Source organism: Candoia aspera, chromosome 11 (genome assembly GCF_035149785.1).
Source record: "Candoia aspera isolate rCanAsp1 chromosome 11, rCanAsp1.hap2, whole genome shotgun sequence".
Classification (NCBI taxonomy): Eukaryota; Metazoa; Chordata; class Lepidosauria; order Squamata; family Boidae; genus Candoia; species Candoia aspera.
Genome location: NC_086163.1, coordinates 3,793,576 through 3,814,235, shown reverse-complemented (window position 1 = coordinate 3,814,235; position 20,660 = coordinate 3,793,576).

Here is a 20,660-nt window from a genome sequence, read left to right as displayed (position 1 = left end):
CGCAAGTCGGTTTTTTCAGCACTGTCATAAATCTGAACCATCAGTAAACAAATGGTTGTTAAGCAAGGACTACCTGTACAGCTTGTGTGCAGGTAGTTGAATCCATAAAGAGTTTGGAACAGAGCTTTTTCTTCACCTCCCCCTCTGTGGAAATTCATTGGAGGCCACAGGTAGCGCCCTTAAACATCTTACTGGAAGCTGGGTATGTGTTTTTGGTATCTAATTTATCTCTCATGTCTGTCCCAAGCTGTCTGTTGTACTATAGCCTGATCTGTGTGTCCCAGCCTCCATCTGGTCCCGTCTGTCTGTCTGTCTGTCAAGGCCCCTGCAGAGCACAGGATCAAGAAGAGACCACTTGCAGGGCAGATCATGGTGGGGGATCTTCTTGAATCAACCTAAAGGGGGAAGAGCCATTAATAGAATAAGTGACTTCACTAAAAATTAGCATTTTTAAAACAAACCGATGCAATAATCTCTCAAATCCTGGAGGATCCTTTTCTTCGTAACCGTTGGGAACACTGGTTGGGAGAAATCACTAGGAGAAATGAAAGCGATTTTTCAGGCACTGAAGCAGCTCACTTTAGTTAGAAAACAGTTCCTCAACTGCCATAAGTTTTTTTTAGTGTTATTTTAATCCTTGGGATGTCCTTGTGCATGCAGGCCAATTAAAATGTTTACTTTCAGGTCCCCAGTGATTTGAATCATCCATGACTTGATAGGTGATCTCCAGTCATTCCTCAGGCATTAGTAATGCAGCTCAGCTTTAGGATGGTCAGTCACATGATAGCAACAAATTAATGTGAAGTAATAGAAAATGCTGAGAAAAAGGGCCACTTAAATAATAAATTTGATATATTGTCGCCTTGGAGGAGCTGAGAATTGAAGGCAGTTTTGGCAGGATTCCTTTTCAGTTTCTAATTGTGACTTTGCTCCAGGATTTTAAAGAATTCCTTTCTCCTAGTATTTAGAACTTAATTTTTCAAAATATAGTTAAAATACAGAATACAGGAAACATAGAATACAGAACTAAAAAGAAAATCTGTAAGAGTGCAGAAATAGAAAACAAAGAAAAGGTGACATCTGACTTTCAACACAGATATAAATGCATATTATACAAAGTTAATCCCTTACCGTTTACTTAAACTTTTAGTAACATTTCTATAAAATCAAACCATTTAATCGTCAAAACCCAAGATCAGAACTTCATTTTTTCCAGATACAAGCAAGTAGTCCAAAAGCGGTTTCCAAGTAGAAACAAATCCAGTATTTTCTCTTATCAATGCTGTCAGCTTAGCCATTTGCACCAGTTCCATTAATTTAATCATTCTTTCTTCCATTGTGGGAATTTGTGGATCTTTCCATCTCTGAACTTACAAAAGTTGCTGCTGTAATCCTATATAAAAGCAAAATCCCATGTTGCTTCTTTAGCTCTTTATCCATCAAGCCCGGAGAAACAGTTCTGGTTTCAAAGGAATTCCTTTCTTTATACTCAGAATTGTTCTGAAAGGACTCCGTAACCACGTTTTGTTCCTCACGAACTGCATTTATATACAGGTGCTGGGAACTTCTCTGGAACTCAAGGCTGCCAGAATGTTGATATCACTTCCATCAAGTCCAGTACAACGTTGTTACGACTAAGACGGAAAGGGATATTTTGCAGGAGGCATTGTCCTCTTTTTGAAAGGGGGTCCAAAGGAAGTAGGTCCACATTTGGGAATCTTGCTCTGCCCAACTTGCCTTTTGTCATGCCTGAAAGGCTGATGCGGATGCCTTCGTGCACCAATTGAGCAATCTAGCAAACAGGGCAGTCCAGCTCCTGTCACGTATGTCCTGTTAAATCTCTACAATTGCTTCCCAGGGTGGGATTGCAAGAGGCACCCATCTTCAACACGACCTGGCGCAGAATCCAGTTATCCACCCAATTGTTTACTGAAACCAAATGAAAGAGATCATACTGCTCCAAATGCTTAGCTGTGTTACTCATGCTAATGCATGTTCATGATTATCAGGACCTTTAAAACCCTAACTTGGAGTTAGACTGTCTACCTGATCCCCAGAGCCCTGTCAACCATGCTGCTAAATTTGGAAGTTAATTTTCCACCATGATTTGGCCGCCTGGATGGCCCACCACATCCCCAAAGCTGTCTGTCTGTGCTCTAATTCACAGGCTGGCACATCTCTAGTAAAAAAATTTCCTCTACCTAAGCACAGCTGTTAAATTCTTTCTTGGAGCAACATCCTGTTGAGTTGGTTGAAAATCAAATGTGATGGGCTATCAAGTTCCATTAGAACAGTGTGCTTAGAGAAGCTGCCCCACAGAAGGACTTGCTAAAGCACAATTTTCTAAAGGTTCTTCGTGGTTACCTGTTAATTCTGTTAAGAGAGCCAGTCTGGTCTAGTGGTTAAGGCAACGGGCTAGAAACCAGGAGACGGAGAGTTCTAGTCCCGCCTGAGGCATGAAAGATGGCTGGGTGACCTGGGCCAGTCACTTTCTCTCAGCCCAACCCACCTCACAGGGTTGTTGTCATGGGGAAAAGAGGAGGAAGGAGTACTGGGTATGTTTGCCGCCTTGAGTTATTTATAAAAATAATAAAGGCGGGGTAAAAATTAAATAAATAAACAATAAACAATTCCCTTTTCTCTGCATACCCCTTTCCTTCCTTTGCCTGACCCTAGATGGGTATTTTTCTGACACAGTTTTATTTTACTCTATCTTTGCTCAGTGTCCATTTTTTGTGATTTCTACTGTTGCTTCCTGAGTCCGTTTGTGGGAAACTATTGGAGGAAATTGTGAGCCAGGTCCTTAGTGTTCTCCCACCCAGCCTAGGACACACTTGGGTGCAAGAGGGGCTCCTGCGTCACCCTGCACGTGGGCTTTTGCACTGCCTTCAAAACTGGGGGGCCAGTCCTCTGTTGTGGTATCAGCGGAAGCCAACGTCATGTAAGACGGCCGTTGGGTAAGGCCTGGATCCATTCTATAAGGACATCCTAGCCCTAGAGAGCTCTTAAAACCCACAGCAGAAAACTTTCCACAATTTGCTAGCAGCACATTTTGTTTGGGGACTGGCTTTTAGCAGGCAAGATGTAAACCAGAATGAAGTCATTTTAATTCCTCCTCATCCAAGGTTTTCCAGGGCTTTGCTCCCTGTGCTTATTTTGGGACAATATGCCCCGAGACCAGCAAGTCACATTTAATTCTAGCATGTTGTGGAAACATAACCAGTGTGGTTAGTTCGTGGCTCAGTTTGGGGTACAAACTCAGAAAATTTGGTTGCTTGAGTAATCCAGGGTTCAGTTAACCATGGGTGAGTCACACCAACATAGCTACTCTCTCACAAATGTGATTGCCCCAATCAACCAAACCACATGCCAGTGTGTGAAACAAGGGTGGGAAAGAATGAGACGTGGCTTTAGTCCATTATCTGTGACTTTTCCCTTGCAGGGGGGGGGGGGGAGGATCGTGTTTCTGGAGGCTTCCTCTCCAAAGCAAACTGAGCGTCTTAACGATCTAGCAAAGTAGATCGAGCATAAATCTAGTGTAACGATCTAGCAAGCTAGATACTCGTCTATCCTCGGTGTTCTTGGATTGCAGGGAAAACTTTTTTTATGAAGTGAAGGTTGATATTCAGAAATATGATCCTCTTATCTCCCATCTGCTTACTTCAGTGTAGAATTCTGTTTCTGACTAGAAATAGCACCTCTCCTACAGTGGAGAGAGAAGTTCCTTTCTGGGTCAAAGTCATACTCCATCTTACACTGCTTAGCAGAGAGGAGAGAGTTTACCTGCCTTCAGCTGTGCTTGACTGATCTTGAAAAGCTAAGCAGGGTGGAATTTCCATACTTGGATGGGAGGCCACTGGGAAATCCCAGGTTTGCAGGATAAACTGGGCGATTAAAAAGAAGAAAACCACTCTCATGTCATCCACTTGAAGGAAGTTGCATCATACGTCCTACAAAGTTCACACTTCAAACTTTAGTTACGAACTGGAGACAAACATTTAGAGAAAGATGGAGGCAGGCAACGTATTTTGGGGTGGAATTAATTCCAGGCTGTAAAAATACATCCCAGGGTTTGGATCACACACTTTTAAAAACTAAAAAATATTCAGTGGGGTGTACTCCATTGAGTTCATCTGACCAATCAAATCGCCTTACATTCTTAGCATTTTCTTGGCACATGGTACAGTAAAAAGAAGAATGACCTTTCAGTTGCCTTTTTCATCCAGGTTGGTGAGAAGGAATGGGCCTGTTTGTGCAGCCGAGGCAAGAATGAAAGAATGAATCTCTGCAGCTTTCGTGCCTGTTTAAGTCTTTCTCTTGCATTCCCAGCCTTGAGGATCACACAGTAGTTTACCAGCCAGGCCAATGAACCAATCCAGTTGCAAGCCCAGTTCATTCTGTTCAGCTATTGATTTTTTAAAGCTTGTGCCAGGAATTGTGGAATCTTGGAAATGGCTTGACACGCTGGCAATCTGAATGACAGGGCGTGATTACGCTCCTCCAAGATATTTTCCCAGGCAGACTGCATCCCAAACGGGCTGGCTTGCTTGCTGGCTGGGAAATTCTGGGAGTTGAAGTCCACACATCTTCAAGCTGCCCAGGTTGAGAAACACTGCTCTAGAGTGTGTTTCCCCAACATGGTCCTCTCCAAGAGACTGAAATGCCCATTTGTCTTAGCCACCAGAAGACCAGGGTGCCCAGGCATAAGAAAGAATACTGATAGCACACCATCTGGGTGATACCAGGCTGATAAGGCTGCTGCAAATACAAACCTATTGGAAAGGGCTATGGGGGGTGCAGATATTAGTAAGCCAGGGATGAGACAAATGCTGGAACCCTCATCTCTGCAATGAGAGAGAAATAGATTAGAGCAGAGATGGATTTTGTTGGCTGGGATTTTGGGAAGTGGCCAAGAATTGCATTGAGTTGGTTGGGCCATATTGTATGTGTGTGAATTGGGGGGTTCTATGCAAAAAAAAAAAATCTTGGAGTTTCTGTGTGTGTGTGTGCATGTGTGCTTTTAATATGTGCAAGTCTATTAAAATGCTTACACAACAGTTGTATTATGTTTTCAATCCAAAAATGGAAGGAAGCCATGCTGATGATGTTTGGCAATTGCCATCAGAATTTGGCAGAACAGCCTAAGAGGAGTCTGCAGAAAAGCTTCAGGGGGCTTTGCAATTCCCCAGAAGTGCAAGTTGTTCAGCTGTGATCCAGACCATAATAATAGAAAGAAGCAGGCTCTCTAACCCAAAGCTGGTACAAAAAAAAAAAAAGAGGCACAGCTAAAAGAAAATGAGTTAATTATTTAGTCACATCTGCACCATTCCTTTCATCTATCTATCCCAAAATGATTTGCAATAAAAATATCAAAGAACAACAATAGGGAATAACACAACTGCTGGGCAATTAAAGCAACATTTTAAAACCAACACAACAGGAAAGTGGTTCCATTATATGTTCACGCTTGCAACACTTTTCACTCCATTTCAATCCACTTCATTACACTATAGAAGAATGGGAAGGAGGGAAAATTAGCTTGGTGCTTATGTGATAATAAAATGGCTTCCACTGAGTGGTGGCGAGGGGAGGGGGATTACATGATTGAAATGCCACCAATGAAAAGATCCCTATCTCCAGTGGTGGTGACACCTGAGAAGGGTCTCAGCAGACAATCTCCAAGAAAATTCAGACGATACAGAAGAAGGTGGTCCTATGAGGTCCCGGGTCTCAGCCCAGAAAAGCTTTCAGTCAAGGATTCATACTTGGAGGCCACCATTTGTGGTCTTCAGAATCCTGTGGGTTTGCTCCACAGCCCCTTCAAGATGGCTTCCAAATTGCAGTATTTCACGCAACCAAGAAAAAAAATGAAATATCATACAAACAATACTTAATGAATGGTAGTTTTAAATATGCATTAAACTGAGTTTTCAGAGAATCAGAGATTCTAAGAAGAGAAACAAGATGTGGAGTCCAACCTTTGCCCAGGGCTAGGATTACATGAAAGGATCTCTGACAGATGGCTGCCTAGCTTCCACTTGAACGCAGTTGGTTCCACCCTTGGATTGCTCTCATGGTTAGGAAGTCGTAAGATCCCAGAAAGATCTGCCTTCCAATACTTTAAGACCCACATTTTTGGCTTAGTCTCGCGTGCTGTGCCAAGTGCTGTCTTTTTCCTCCCTCAAGAGAAGCTTCAATTGATCAGGAAACTCCATGAAGATGTTGGAGTATTGGTGACCTCAAGAACCATCATACTGAAATATTCGTTGATAGCTAGTCAACAAATACTGATTTCTAGAGGTTGGGGGGAGAAATCTATTGGAGCACATCTCTTTTTTATAAAAGGGAAGAAGATAAGGCAAGAACAGTCACAGGCATGTTAGTCTGATTTCTGAATCTACAAAGATACAATAAGAAAACAATTAATTGCCAAGTGCCCAGAGGGAAATTAGGTGATTCCAGGCTGCCAGCAAGCTTTTATTAGAAGCTAATTATGCTAGGCCAGTTTAGTTCCCTTCTTTGATAAAATAATTGGTTCAGTGTAAAAAGCATTTGAGATAAAGACTTAGTCCCACATGAAGCCCTCCTTAGAGGAACCCTTTAAGTAAAGTAGGCCAGAAGAGGTGAGTGCAAACGGTTGTAAAATGGATGCAACTTCAACAAAAAGCAGTATTTAACAATAAAAAGAAAAGAGAAATATCCTCAAGGTTAGACGCTGAAATCACACATCGCACTGTGATAGTGTACCTGATCATGATTTATGGAACACAGCACAGCTGGTTAGGCTTGTAGACTCCATGAAGCCCTATGCTAGTTTTCAGACCACACCAGCTGGGCACAGCAAAACAAATCCACCATCAGTCAGTAGCCAATGGAGAATATTCCTGTGGCATTGCAGGTAATTATGGTTAGTTTACAACCCTGGCTAGCTCCAAACCACTTAGACTTGTAAGACAGGAGATGCAGGAGCTTGTTATGTGAACAGCCAGCTGGATGTTCTCGATTATCAGTGAAAAGACCTGCCTCCTTCCTGTTTCTTAGGGAGGCAGTTAGAAGAAAAATCAGAAAGTTGCGACTTTCATGTAATATGTTGGTCCTAAATGGGAAATAGTTCAGTTGCTGGAATTCTTGGAACACCATCCCTTTCATCTCAACAAATCTCACTAAAGAAAACTCGGTGAGAATCTTGCTTGGCAAAGCATCACTCTGGGTTTTAGGCACCTGCCAAGGAAATTAAATGACACAGATATGGTTACTGCAACAGCAAATGATTGGACAAGCAGTTTGAGGGCTTCCTGTGGCCTCCAAAAGGTTGCCTGAAAGCCTCAGAGATCCTCTAAAGCAGGGGGGCAACTTTGGAGAGGATGGTGGGGCCACAATTCAGCCTCTTGTCCTGGAGGGCTTTGGGAGTCTAGCTGGTGGGGTTGAGAAGTACCTGGAAAGGACGTGGATGGCATTCTTCATCTCATTTAGTTGGGGGGGAAGCAGGAGGAATCACGCCTCTGACATTCCCATCTATAACACCCCCAAAAATCTTGAAATCACCAAAAATTGGCCATTTTGCTGTCCGATTTTGAAGGCCCAATCTTGGGGTGCCGGAGGCTGCATGCGTGCTGGAGGCTGCCTCCCTGGGGGACAGGGATGGTGCTGCAGATGGGGGACCCTGAAGGGGCAGCCCCACCTCCCTGGGGGACAGGGATGGTGCTGCAGATGGGGGACCCCAAAGGGGCAGCCCCACCTCCCTGGGGGACAGGGATGATGCTGCAGATGGGGGACCCCAAAGGGGCAGCCCCACCTTCCTGGGGGACAGGGATGGTGCTGCAGATGGGGGACCCCGAAGGGGCAGCCCCACCTCCCTGGGGGACAGGGATGGTGCTGCAGATGGGGGACCCCGAAGGGGCAGCCCCACCTCCCTGGGGGACAGGGATGGTGCTGCAGATGGGGGACCCCGAAGGGGCAGCCCCACCTCCCTGGGGGACAGGGATGATGAGCTAATTCTACTTTATTGTAAGGCTCCACTAACAGAATCTTGCAAGTCTGAAAGTACAGACCTCCCGTCCTCCCTATTTACCGCTTTAGTAGTTTGGGTGGGTCCTTCCTAAGTTTCTTCCTTTGTCTGTTACACAAAGCTAAGTGCAATAGGGGAAAAATGAAGGACAGGTATGCATTGTCACGCACTTAAAAATAGCTGATTCTTTACACATTCTCTTTTGAAAAGGGAATTTGAAGAGTACCCCCAGCAAGGATAGAGTCTGTGTGGGCAATTCTTCCTCTGCTGAAGATGCTGTTATTTTCTACTTGAGTGCGGCATTTGTCACAACCTTAGAAGAAAATTAATCTCTGTGGATTCAGCCTTTCAGAAAAGGCCATATTTTGAAAACCTGTTCTGTTTATGGTCTGATATTAATCATATAATATTTGGAATAACCACATTTCTTGTGTTGGTCTTGTACTTTGTGGTGAGGATTGTGAAATAATACAAGGATGTTCTCTTTCCCTCTTTTCTACAGAGTTACAAATTGAGTTTCACTTGGTAAAAATAAATGCATATTTTGCATGACAGCTGGCTGTTATTTAGCAATCAAACTGATGATCTAGTGGTAAGGGCACCAGGCTAGAAACCGGGAGACCGTGAGTTCTAGGCCCCCCTTGGGCACAAAGCCAGCGGGGTGACCTTGGGCCGGTCCCTCTCTCTCAGCCCTGGGAAGGAGGCAATGGCAAACCACTTCTGAAAACTTGCCCGGAAAACTGCAGGGAACGGTCCAGGCAGTCTCTGAGAATTGGACATGATTAAACAGATTAAAAAAAGAAAACATGATCACAGCAATATGTGGGGTTCGTTACCATCCAAATCTGGATCTCCTCCCTGTCCTTCCTAAACATTTATTCTTTAAAACAGAATCTGAATTTCTGAAATACTGCTTTTGCTATATATTATGTATGGGATTGTGTGAATCAGTCTGTTTTGACAAGGAAGTGTACATATTGCTCCCATTTTTTTATTGCTTTTGAATTTTGCTTTGAATTTTCCCAGGCATTTTGGCTCATCTCTGTGAGAATGGATGTCTGATTGGCTCTTCTGCCTTGATTCTTCATGAGGGATGTCCACAGGGTGTGGTCAAAAAAGTCAAGATGGTACCCATGATTGTGCAATTGAAGCTCTGCCCATTTTTTATGTGCAACACAAATAAAAAACAGAAGGAGCCTCAATCACATTGTTATGGCCATTTTGACTTTTTTTGATTACACCCTGAGGATATGCCTGATTTTTCTTGATTTTTTAATATTCTTATTATTTGACTTTGTTCCTGTCCTTGTCCATTCAGAGGGTTGGACTTGATGGCTTAAATGTTCTCTTCACTGATTCTTGGCATATTTTCCCAATATAGAAAAATTAAAATGAGAACAAAAAAGTACATTTTGCTGTTATGCTCCAGAGGGATCTATGCATTCATTCTGTCTCCTGCGTGCATTGTTAATGCAGCTGTAAATTAGGACACGTGTCCCTGTCTCTGACATTATTTGAGCATTAAGCTCAGCTGGTGACCTGATTTTTGGTATCAGGCGGATGCTGAACCTAATCAAAGCCATCCGTCGGCACACATTCATAATTGCCTGTCATTGCAACTGGATTGTGGCTGTGCATTTTCCCCCACAAACTTTCTCCTTTGACTTAATGTCTGCAAATTTCTTACTTTCAAATATTTATGAATGGACAAATATTACTGTTTGCAAGTTGAACAAAAAGGAAATCAAGAAACTTATATCCTAAACAGGCACCTGGTTTCTGGAATGGATTTATCTTTCTCTACAGGTAGTCCTTGACTTACGACCACAATAGGGATCGGAAAATTCATCATTAAGCAGTGCGAGGCATCACGTGACTGCACTCAATTTTACGACCTTTTTGCTGTGGTCATTAAGCAAATCCAGCTTCCCCAATTGATTTTGCTTGTCGGAAGCTGGGAAGGTCGCAAGTGGTGATCACGTGACCCCAGGGTGCTGCAACCATTGTCAATACATGCTGGTTGCTGAGCACCTAAATTCTGGTCATGTGACCGTGGGGATGGTACGACGGTTGTACGTGCGAGGACTGGTCATAAGTAACTTTTCTCAGCACAGTTGTGACTTCGGACGGTTGCTAAACGAATGGTCATAAGTCAAGGACTACCTGTATCTTGTTTGGATAAGTTAGTTCCTTTTTTTGTGAGTTTTTGTTCTCTCCAGTTATATTCTTCGTTGCTTTCCTCACGGAGACTTTTCCCTTTGCAAGATTCTGCTTTTACACCTGCAAAATTCTTCCTGGAGCTTTGCAAAGATGAAGGTTCTTACTGGGTGACCTTTAACGCCTGATGGCAGCTGCCAGAGATGATGATGCATAAGCGGAAAAGAGCTAAGTTCTGGCTGTAGGCCGGGAGATGGAGGCTAGCACGTAGCATCCAAACTGTATTTAAACAAGAGGGGACAAGGTTGTCCTCGGAGGCCCCAAAAGGCAAAATGGCAACTTGCAATCAAAGTGCCACTCCTTGGGGCTTTTTTACATGATGCATGTAGAAAGAGTGAGGCCTTGATTGCAAAGTTGTAGCCCACCATCTTGCCTTGTCTGAGCTCCCCTTGCAGACACCCCTGAGAGTAGGTGAGGTTTATGCTTTACAGAAGACATGCGTATGTACTTTACATACCCACAACCCAGCTTTTCTCTTTCGGGGGAAGCAACGGCACATGCTAAACCAGTGTTTCTCAACCTCAGCAACTCTAAGAGGGGTGGACTTCAACTCCCAGAATTCAGCTGGGGAAGTTAAGGCATAAGATAAGAAAAGGCAAATCACTAGATCTATTTCACCCACCCCACGTGGTGGAAATCTCCATCCTTTTCTATCCTTGTGAACCATCCTGGTTTCCACCACACCATCCGCTGCTTTATCCCTGCCGTTCATTCTTTAAACGTCCCTCTTTTTATGATCTCATCACTCCACCCAGCCGTGACTTCCGGGCCCTTCCTCCCTTCTCACCCCCTTGCTTGTCCATTGTGTATTTATTTTGCAGTTTGTCCCTCATACATTCTTTGCTACATGACTAAACCACCACTGTTCCTCTTTTGTACCCTATTTTTTAAAAAACTCAGGCCACATTCACTCAGCACCCATCTCTTCTTGTTTTACTGCGTACGTGCCTTCGATGCTCCACCTCCATTGCGTTCAACTTTTGTTACTTCTGATTTAGTCACTTCCATATAAAAAGTGGGCAGAAGTATGCTGTTATTCACAACTATTTCCTTTTCTTCTGACAAACATTTATTCCTTGTAACAGGCCACAGGCAGCCTAGTATTTCTACCAGTATTTGTATGTCTTAAGATTTCTCCATTTCCTCAATGTTAGCAAACTTTTTATCAAAGTACTCAATCCATCCTCTTGCACTAATTTTTCACTATTGATGTGTAACTTGCTGGGTTTTTTTCCTGAAATCAATTGACACAGTTACCTCCTTTGCAAACATTTTTTTAGTATTTCCAATCACTTTTGCAGTTATCTCATTGCAAAATTCAGAGAACTGCAAATATTAAATAGTAATTACATTTGCACTATTGGTTCAAGAATGAAGGGGAAAATGTATTCAGATGCTAACTAAATTAAATTCTGCCCCATGCCTAGCAGTGATCATCTTGGAATGACCATTTATTTAAATGGTTAAATCAATTAAATCCATCACCATTTGTTTAAACAGGTTTTTTGGGGACTAAAGTTGATCGTCTTGGATACTTGGCAGAAGTATGGTGTTATTTATTATAATTCGACGAAAATTAGAATGGAATCACTGTTTATGGTTTTTCATATTGTAATGTAATTTTGTTGTGCATTATGCATTTCAATGTATGTGGAAGCTGCTTTGATCCATTTGACTGCAGGAAAGTATTTTATTTAGTGGTAAATACAGTCTGTGACCAGCAAGTAGAAAAGCAAATACAAAGGAATAAAGTAGAATAAAATACAAATATGATACCAGTGAAGAAGTAAAATAGAAGAACAACAACAAACAGGCAAAACGAGAGCTGTGTTTCTCAACCTTGGCAACTTTAAGAGGCATGGACTTCAATTCCCAGAATTCCCCAGCCAGCTGGCTGGGGAATTCTGGGAGTTAAAGTCCACACCTCTTAAAATTGCCACAGTTGAGAAACACTGAACTAGAGAATAAAAGACAATTGGTAACAAAGTTCAGCAGCATCAGGGTATAAATAATAATTTCCTTCTAACGGAGATAGCAGCTGATAAAAACCTAGCCATGTATTTGGAAGGGAAGATCTCATAATATGTAATTTTTGGACACATCCTGAGAGACTTTCCAGCTGGCAGTTGAGGGGCACCAAGCGCCCGCTCAGGCCCAGGAGGAGGCACTTGAGCAAAAGTTTCCCAGGGTTTACACAGATTGGCAGCTGGGAGTCTCTCAAATCAGATGCTTTCCTTCCTGGCCTTTGGCAGGAAATGATAACGTGCTGGACAATATTTTGAAAGCAAGAACACACGGGTCTGATGGGCTGTCTCTGCTCCCCTCTTGCATTTTGGTGGTTGGGCACCTTGCCAGACAGGGGGGCTCTATTAATGCTCCATTTTGACTCTCCCCGGCAACTTGGACTTTGTTTCTGCTGATGCCAGCAAGGCTGAACGGAAACCCCTCTGGGTAGCTGCAGAACAGCATAAACCAAAGCACATGACTCAAGTTGCTCATACCAGCAAGAAAACTCAGGAAATCCAAGGAAAGATTTGTTTTAAATGAATTGGAATCGGTTTCTCCCTCGGATAGAGCCAGCCAGCCAGCCAGCCAGCCAGCCAGCCAGCCAGCCAGTGCAGGCTCAACAGCTTCCCAGAATATTCCCAACAGCTACAGCAGACAGCCTTTTCTCAAGAAAATAAAGATGGTAGAGGAGGGGAGTTAATCTTAGGGCTAGACCAGGGTTTTTCAACCATAGCAACTTTAAGGTGTGTGGACCAACTCCCAGAATTCTGGGAGTTGAAGTCCACACATCTTAAAGTTGCAAAGGTCAAGAAACTCTGGGCTAGAGTTAAAAAACAACAGCACACCTTTCTTGCAAACACCTGTCCGGTTGCCGGGCAGCTCCCATTTCAAGAAGACCAACCTTCTCATCGTCTCCAAAGGTGAGGCTGACATCTCAGGGGGATGGACTAGGATTCCAGGCATCAGGAGGTGGATGTGCCCAATTTCCAGAGCAAAAAGGCTACCAGGCCCCCCTTCACTAAAGATTTTGGTCCAGGTTGCATCATTAAAGAACCATTGATTCAAATAGACCCATCAATGCTGATCAGAGCATCACCAGAACTTACAAAGGGGCTTCAGCAATCTACCTGGCTTAGTATTTTCCACACTACCCGTGGCTTCCCAAAGCTGCCGTGGCTTTGCCACCTTGGTGCTCTCGGGATGGATTCCAAGAACAGCTCCCCAAGTTCCCTGCTCGAGACAACTGTTTGGGGAAGGCTGGCACGCTGCTTTCCAGAAATGCCTGCAGACAAAAAAGGCTCAAATCTTCTCTCACAGAAGCTGATCGTTAGAGGAATCCAGTGTCAATGCCAAGGACTAGATTCCACATGAGATGTGGCTTCCTTGGCAGCTTTTCCAACCCTTCTAAGCTCATTACTGTTTTAATTTCTCAGTCTGTAGTTACATTCCATGTAGCCCACATTTCTCTAGCTCAGGGTTTCTCAACCTAGGTGACTTTAAGATGGGTGGACTTCGACTCCCAGGATTCTGCTGCAAATAGGATCTTCTGCTTGATCACACGCGAAATGGGGTTTGGCCCGTGCTTTGGTGGACCGCATTGTTGTAAGCAACTTCAGCGAAGGGGAGAAGGTCAACCCAATTGTCCTGTTGATAATTCACGAAAGCTCGAAGGTATTGCTCCAGAGTAGAATTCAAAATCTCCGTGGCCCCATCCGTCTGGGGGTGCCAAGCCGTGGACAGAGCTTGTTTCGTTCCCAACAATTTGAGGAATGCCCGCCAAAATTGTGAGGTAAATTGTGTGCCCCTATCCGAAATTAAGCGGGAGGGGCATCCGTGTAGCCTGTACACGTGTACCAGAAACAGGCGGGCCAATTGACGTGCCGACGGAATGGACACACAAGGGATGAAGTGGGCTTGTTTTGAGAAATAGTCTTTGACCACCCAAATGACCGTTTTGCGTTGACTGGGTGGTAATTCGACAATAAAGTCCATGGAGATTTCATCCCAGGGGCAAGAAGGGGCAGCCACCGGCTGCAGCAGTCCTTGGGGCTTCCCCACCTTGCGCTTAGACATCGCACAAACAGTGCAGGAAGCAACATAGTCTTTGACATCCTTACGTAATGTTGGCCACCAGAACTGCCTCCTAACAAGGTGCAAGGTTTTTACAAAACCGAAGTGCCCTGCCAGTTTGTCATCGTGTGACCGTAGTAACACCTCTTTTCTGAGGGTTTCAGGAACGTAGAGGCGGCCGGATTTCCAAGCGAAGCCTCGGTCAAAAGTAACATTGTCTTTATTTGCAAGCAACCAAGCATCGGTTTTCAGTTCTTTTAGAAACTTTTGTTGCAACTGGGAAGGAATTGACAAAGCGTTCGGCTGGGCGGCGTCCGCCGCGGGTGGCTGCTGCGCGCGCGTTTGGCTACGCGTCACAGCCTGCATACCTAATTGAGGCGCTGTCCATAGGGTGCTAACCACTTCTGGCGCTGCCCCCGAATCCTGAGGTTGCCTTGACAATGCATCAGCTAGGAAATTCTTTTTCCCCGGAATAAACTTCAAATGAAAATTGAACCGATTAAAAAATTGAGCCCAACGGACTTGTTTCGGGCTCAGTTTTCGAGGGGTGCTGAGAGCCTCCAAATTTTTATGGTCAGTCCACACCTCAAAGGGGTGATTTGCCCCTTCTAACAGATGCCGCCACGCTTCCAACGCGGCTTTTACTGCGAATGCCTCCTTTTCCCATACATGCCACCGTCGCTCAGTCTCGGAGAACTTGCGGGACAAGTAGGCACATGGCTTGAGGCATCCTGTCTCGTCTTGTTGCATCAACAATGCCCCAATGGAATAATCGGAGGCATCCACCTGTACCACAAAAGGTTTGGAGGGATCAGGATGTTGCAAAATGGGCTCTTTGATGAAAGCTGCTTTCAGGCGCTCAAACACCGTTTGACAAGCAGGCGTCCATCGTAGCAGCGCCCCTGGATTCTTTACTCTCCGAGTATCTCCCACACCTTTAGTTCGGAGCAGTTCCGTCAGTGGCAAGGCAATTTCAGTGAACCCCCTTATGAATGATCTGTAGTAGTTGCTGAACCCCAGGAAACTTTGAAGTTGCCTGCGGGTGCGGGGGCTTTCCCAATCCATGATAGCCTGCACCTTGGCAGGGTCCATTTCTATGCCTTTATCTGAGATTCTATACCCCAAATAGTCAATTTGTCTCTGGTGAAAGGCACATTTAGACAGTTTGGCATACAGTTCTGCTGACCTGAGCTTACTCAGCACCTTTTTCACCAGAGACACATGCTCTTCCATGGTTTCAGTATAAATCAATACATCATCCAAATACACCAATACCCCTTTAAACAGATGCTCATGCAGTACTTCATTGATCAGTTGCATAAATACCCCAGGGGCCCCAGCCAAACCAAAAGGTAACACCTTATACTGGAACGCTCCCAACGGGCAGTTGAAAGCAGTTTTCCACTCATCGCCCTCCTTGATTCGTACACGATAGTAGGCTTCTCTTAAATCAAGTTTGGAGAAGATCTTTCCCTTAGCCAGATGTGACAACATGTCCTTGATCAATGGCAAGGGATATTTATTGGAAATTGAGACGGCATTTAATCCGCGGAAATCGGTACAAAGTCTCAATGTCCCATCCTTTTTTGGGCGAAAGAGGACCGGCGCCCCCACTGGTGAATTCGCCGGCTCGATGAATCCGCGCGCCAAATTTTTGTCCACAAAGTCCCGTAACAGAGTCAGTTCCTTTTGGGTCATGGAATAAATCTTTGGCTTGGGCAATTGGGTGTTAGGCACCAGTTCAATGGCGCAGTCCGTCTTTCTATGGGGGGGTAGCTGGTCGGCTTCCTTTTCGCCAAACACATCCGCAAAAGTCCTGTACTCCGTCGGCAAGCCTTCCAGAGGAGGGGCCGGGACATGCGGAGTCGCAGCTGCCGCAATCCCCACCATCTCCTCTGGGGCACCCTTCCCCTCAGTCGCTTGGTAGAACCCATCCCTAAACGTGATAGTCCGGTAAACCCAGTTTATTTGGGGATTTTGCTGAACCAACCAAGGTACCCCCAACACCACCAAAGGACCCCCTACTGGAGCCACGACAAAAGACAAGCCTTCCTGGTGGCTGCCCAGCTGCAGTGACACCCGCCCTGTGAAATGGGTGACCGGTTTGCCCCCTGCCATGGACCCATCCAGCTGTGTAAAGGCGATGGGGCGTTGTAAAGGGAAAGTGGGTAGCTCTAGAGCCGCTACCACATCAGGGTGCATTAGACACCGGGAACACCCCGAATCAATCATGGCCCATACTTCTATAGTCTTGGACTGGGAGCCCAACTGCAACTTCACCGTGAGAATGCGGTAACTGCCACTCACCGATGGAGGCTCGCGCCCTTCCTCCACCACCTGCCCTGCGGCGCCCTTTAAAGCAGGTGGCTGGCGTTTCCCGCCGGTTGCAGGATTTCGGGCTCACCCTCCTCCTCGTAGAACATCGCATCGTCTCCCACGGTTTCAGCCACCGCGGCTTTTTGCTTCCTCGGCAGGGCAGGGGACTTTGTCGGCGGCTTGCCGGGCCGTTCCTCTCCCTTTGCCTTCGGGCACACCGCCACTCGATGCCCCTCCTTACCACATCTCAGACACAGGCCTTTCGCATACCGCTTCTCTTGCTCCTCATCCCAGGGTCGTTGTCCTGTTCTCCCCCCGGTGCTCGATGGGCGGCTGGGCTTCACCTCCCGCCCCGATTTGGCGGTCTTTCGATGGGCGAAGATCTCATGGGCATGCTCAGCCCTCCCTGCCAGTTGGATCCATTCGTAAAGTGTATATGGGTCGTCCCTCCCCAAGGACCAGCACAGCACCTCGGTATTCAGGCCATCCTTGAATAGCTCGATGATGGTGGCTTGGGACCAGTCATCCACCTTCCCAGCCAGCGCTTTAAACTCCAGTGCATAATCAGCCACGGATCTTGACCCCTGCTTAAGTTCCTTCAGAGCTCTCTTTGCCCTCTCTTTCGCCAAGGGATCCTCAAAGTGTTGTCTCAATGCCCAGAGGAACTCATCGAATTTCTCTAATTCAGGCGCTTCCAACTGGCACATCTGGACATACCAGTCTGCCGCCCTCCCCTTCAGCTTAGTGGCAATGGTGAGGATTTTTGCCTTTTCCGATTGAAAAAGCGCCCCCCATTCCACCATGTAGGCTTTAGCATTCGTCAGGAAAAATGAGAGTTTGGTTGGATCCCCATCAAACTTTACAGGGAAGTCTCTCATCCCGCCCGCCGCCGGGCTGCGCCCCGCCACCGGGGCTGCGGAGGTTGGCACCTCCCGGGCTCGTGGCGGCGCGGGGCTCGGGGACGGCCGCGCCGGCGATGCTGCGATTTCCATCGGGACCGACGGGTCCCCCTCGCGTCTCCGCGCCGGCCGCCGTTGCTCCGGAGACCGCCCTTGGGACGAAGGGGTTGAATGCCGCTGGCTCGATCCCTCCCGGTTGTCTCTCCACGAGGTCACATCTAGGCTCAGCTGCTTCAGTATAGTTTCCAACGAGTCTATTTTTGACTCCAGTACTCGGATCCGATCCGGGGTGGGGGAGCCCTCCGTTGGCTGCACCTGCACCACGGTGGGTGATAATGGGTATCTCTGCCTCCAGGATGGGCCCCCTGCCACCGTTACATCCCCCTGGGTCTCATCCCAGGTGACCATCTCGCCCGGAGAATTTACGGTCGTCTCCGGGGCGGTTTTCAGACCCTCGGCTTCACCCTCCGACTCGGAGCTCGCCTCTTCTAGGATGGCTGACAGCTCTCCCCCCTGGGACGGCCGGTCGGGTCGCCTCACGGTCGAGTCCGGCTCTCCTTCTTCCCTCATCACGATGTCTGGTTCGGTCATCGCTGGCACTCTCCCTCACAGGGCTAGACAACTTGTCTTTTCCTGGACAGGGGCTAGCGGAGTTGGGATCTTAGATTCTCAGCTTTATGTAATGATTGCCCTAGCCCAAATACTCAGACTCACAAGAGGCTGCTGTGAAAAATCTGATTTATTAGGGAACTAAAGACAAATACAGAGAAAGCTGAGAATGAGCAAAAGCGCGCCAAATACAAACTTAAAACTCCTCCAGTGCACACGTATCCCGCCCCGTTACATCAGCCCCGCCCGGTCCAGGTGCTAGCCAACGTCAGACGTGCTAGCCTGGGAAAGGAGCCTTGAACATAACAGATAATAGAAAAACATTCCAACGCAAAGCCAAAAGATAAGCAGTACCATCCTCCCATGAGAGATGAAACACGCAACCCATTAATGACATGAGAAACGTTACGATGGCTCAAAGGCATTGAAACGGCGAGCATGACATCAGGGCCATCTCATACTGTAGCTGTGGGCTAACACAACTACACAATGCCAGAGGCCTCTCATCAGCTGTGCTTCCAATACCACCAGCCAGGTTTGGGTTGATTCCAGAATGTGGAAAGCATTTAAGTCTAATGAGAAAGGCACAGCAACAAAAAGCAATTGTAAAACTAGTAATAATACGGCCTTGCGGAGGAAATCGAATTACATAGTTGCTAAGACTTGCACAGACTTGATGGCAATCAATCAATCAATCAGTCATACCAAAAATAACCATAACCCTTGTAATATTAATATCGAGAACTGTAATTAATATTAATAGAATATCCACTTTTTCTTTCTCTTAGCCCTATTCAATACTCCGAGGCATCAAATGATAGAATATTAAGAATCTAAGTATATTATACAAATATCATTGTATTGAAATATTATATTGTATCAAAACTGAGAAGATGTTGCAATAGATAGTCTATAAGACTAGATTTAATAATATGTTAAAGGACTAAGCTAGTTCCTTATGGATATATTTAATCTCTTCCGATGCTATTCATTTAATCACTATTCTCTTCTGATTTATTCAGAAGAATATGGAAGAATTCAGAAGAATATAGAGGTGTATTCTCTTCTGATTTATTACACTGCTTTATTTTCGGTTTTACTTCGTCATATTTTCTGATTGTTATATTTCACCAATAAAATATATTTTAAAAAACCCAACAAGTAGGCTTATTAAAAAATAAATCTCACAGCTGGACTTGACTTTTGACAAAGCACTCAACTCCTGTGCTTTCTGCATCTTACTGCACCTCAGAAAGCTCTGTTTGGATATTTTAAAATGCTTTTCCTGGAGCCGGATGCTTCGGTGACATCAGGACTAACAGCTACGTAAGTCCCTCAATGTTTGTCCTTTGCCTCCAAAGCATGCCAGTTCCTGCCATTTTTGTCTCCATCCTCCAAGGGTTAATTCAAAGCGGGGGGCAAAGAAGGTTTTTGAGTGTGTGCTGGGGGGGGGGCGACTCTGTGACTCCCTTACGCTCAGCTGAAATGTGGGATGGGTTCAGGCTTCTAAGAACTGCTCAGGTGGACCGGTTGGCATAATGAGCAACGTCCTGATACTGCCCACCTCCAAAAGTGGGCAGACCACCATGATATGAGTGCAAAGGAGCCAGGTGCTAAAACGCTGTTTCGGAGGACGGTTGGTGTGATGGCCTGAACTTTCCCAAAGATTTTATACCCCCTGTCCTGTTTCTGTCTATGCCATGAATGGAGGGGGAAGCCAACAGCTCAGCCCCAGAGAACAGCCCCGCAAAAGTAGGGCCGCCTCATCTGATCTGCAATCCGGTTGGAGTAACTTGACCCTTTTCTGACTTGACCCCCTTTGGATGGGTCTGGATTGCACCAGCCAGAATTCCTGGCCAGGAGGGCCAGCCTCACTGGGCGATTCTGGAGCCTGCAGCCTGCTGGTTTTTTCTCCTGCCAAATCTGTCTCCCAGCTATGGAATTTAAATCCACTGTTTTATGTTAGTGTTTATTTCATCACATTAAAAACCAGCTTCCACTCGGCTGCAGAGAAAGCGGTTTTGTGCCTTTTTAAGAGGAATCCGAAGAGGCCTGTCCAAGGCTGCTCTGTTGTGCTCAATGTTTCCAGCCAAATGCAGTTATTTTGCTGGGAAATATTCTGAATGGGTCTAAATGGGATTTGGATTAATACCCAACGATCTTTCTGGCCTCTTCACGTTTCTCTCCCTTTCACCTGGATGGGCCATCCTGAAAAGAAAGACCAGCGTGAACTGCAGATTTTTGTCCGCCTGTCGCTTATTCACAAAAAGCTTAACCGGGTTCCTTAAGGACGTAAAGGCTGCTGTATCTGCACATTTTAAATCTGACAAGGGTTAACCTTGGTTAGGTTTGCGGGGGTGGGGGTGGGGGGGTTAACAGGTTGCACCAACCCATCCAAGTTGGCTCAGCACCTCGTGCAAACCTAGGAAATCGGTTAATTCGGGAATGAGATTAAGTTTTGGGTGGATGCAGTCTGTATTATTTCAAGAAGCGGCCAATGACTTAGCAAGGAAAATACCCTTTGGAGTGTTTTA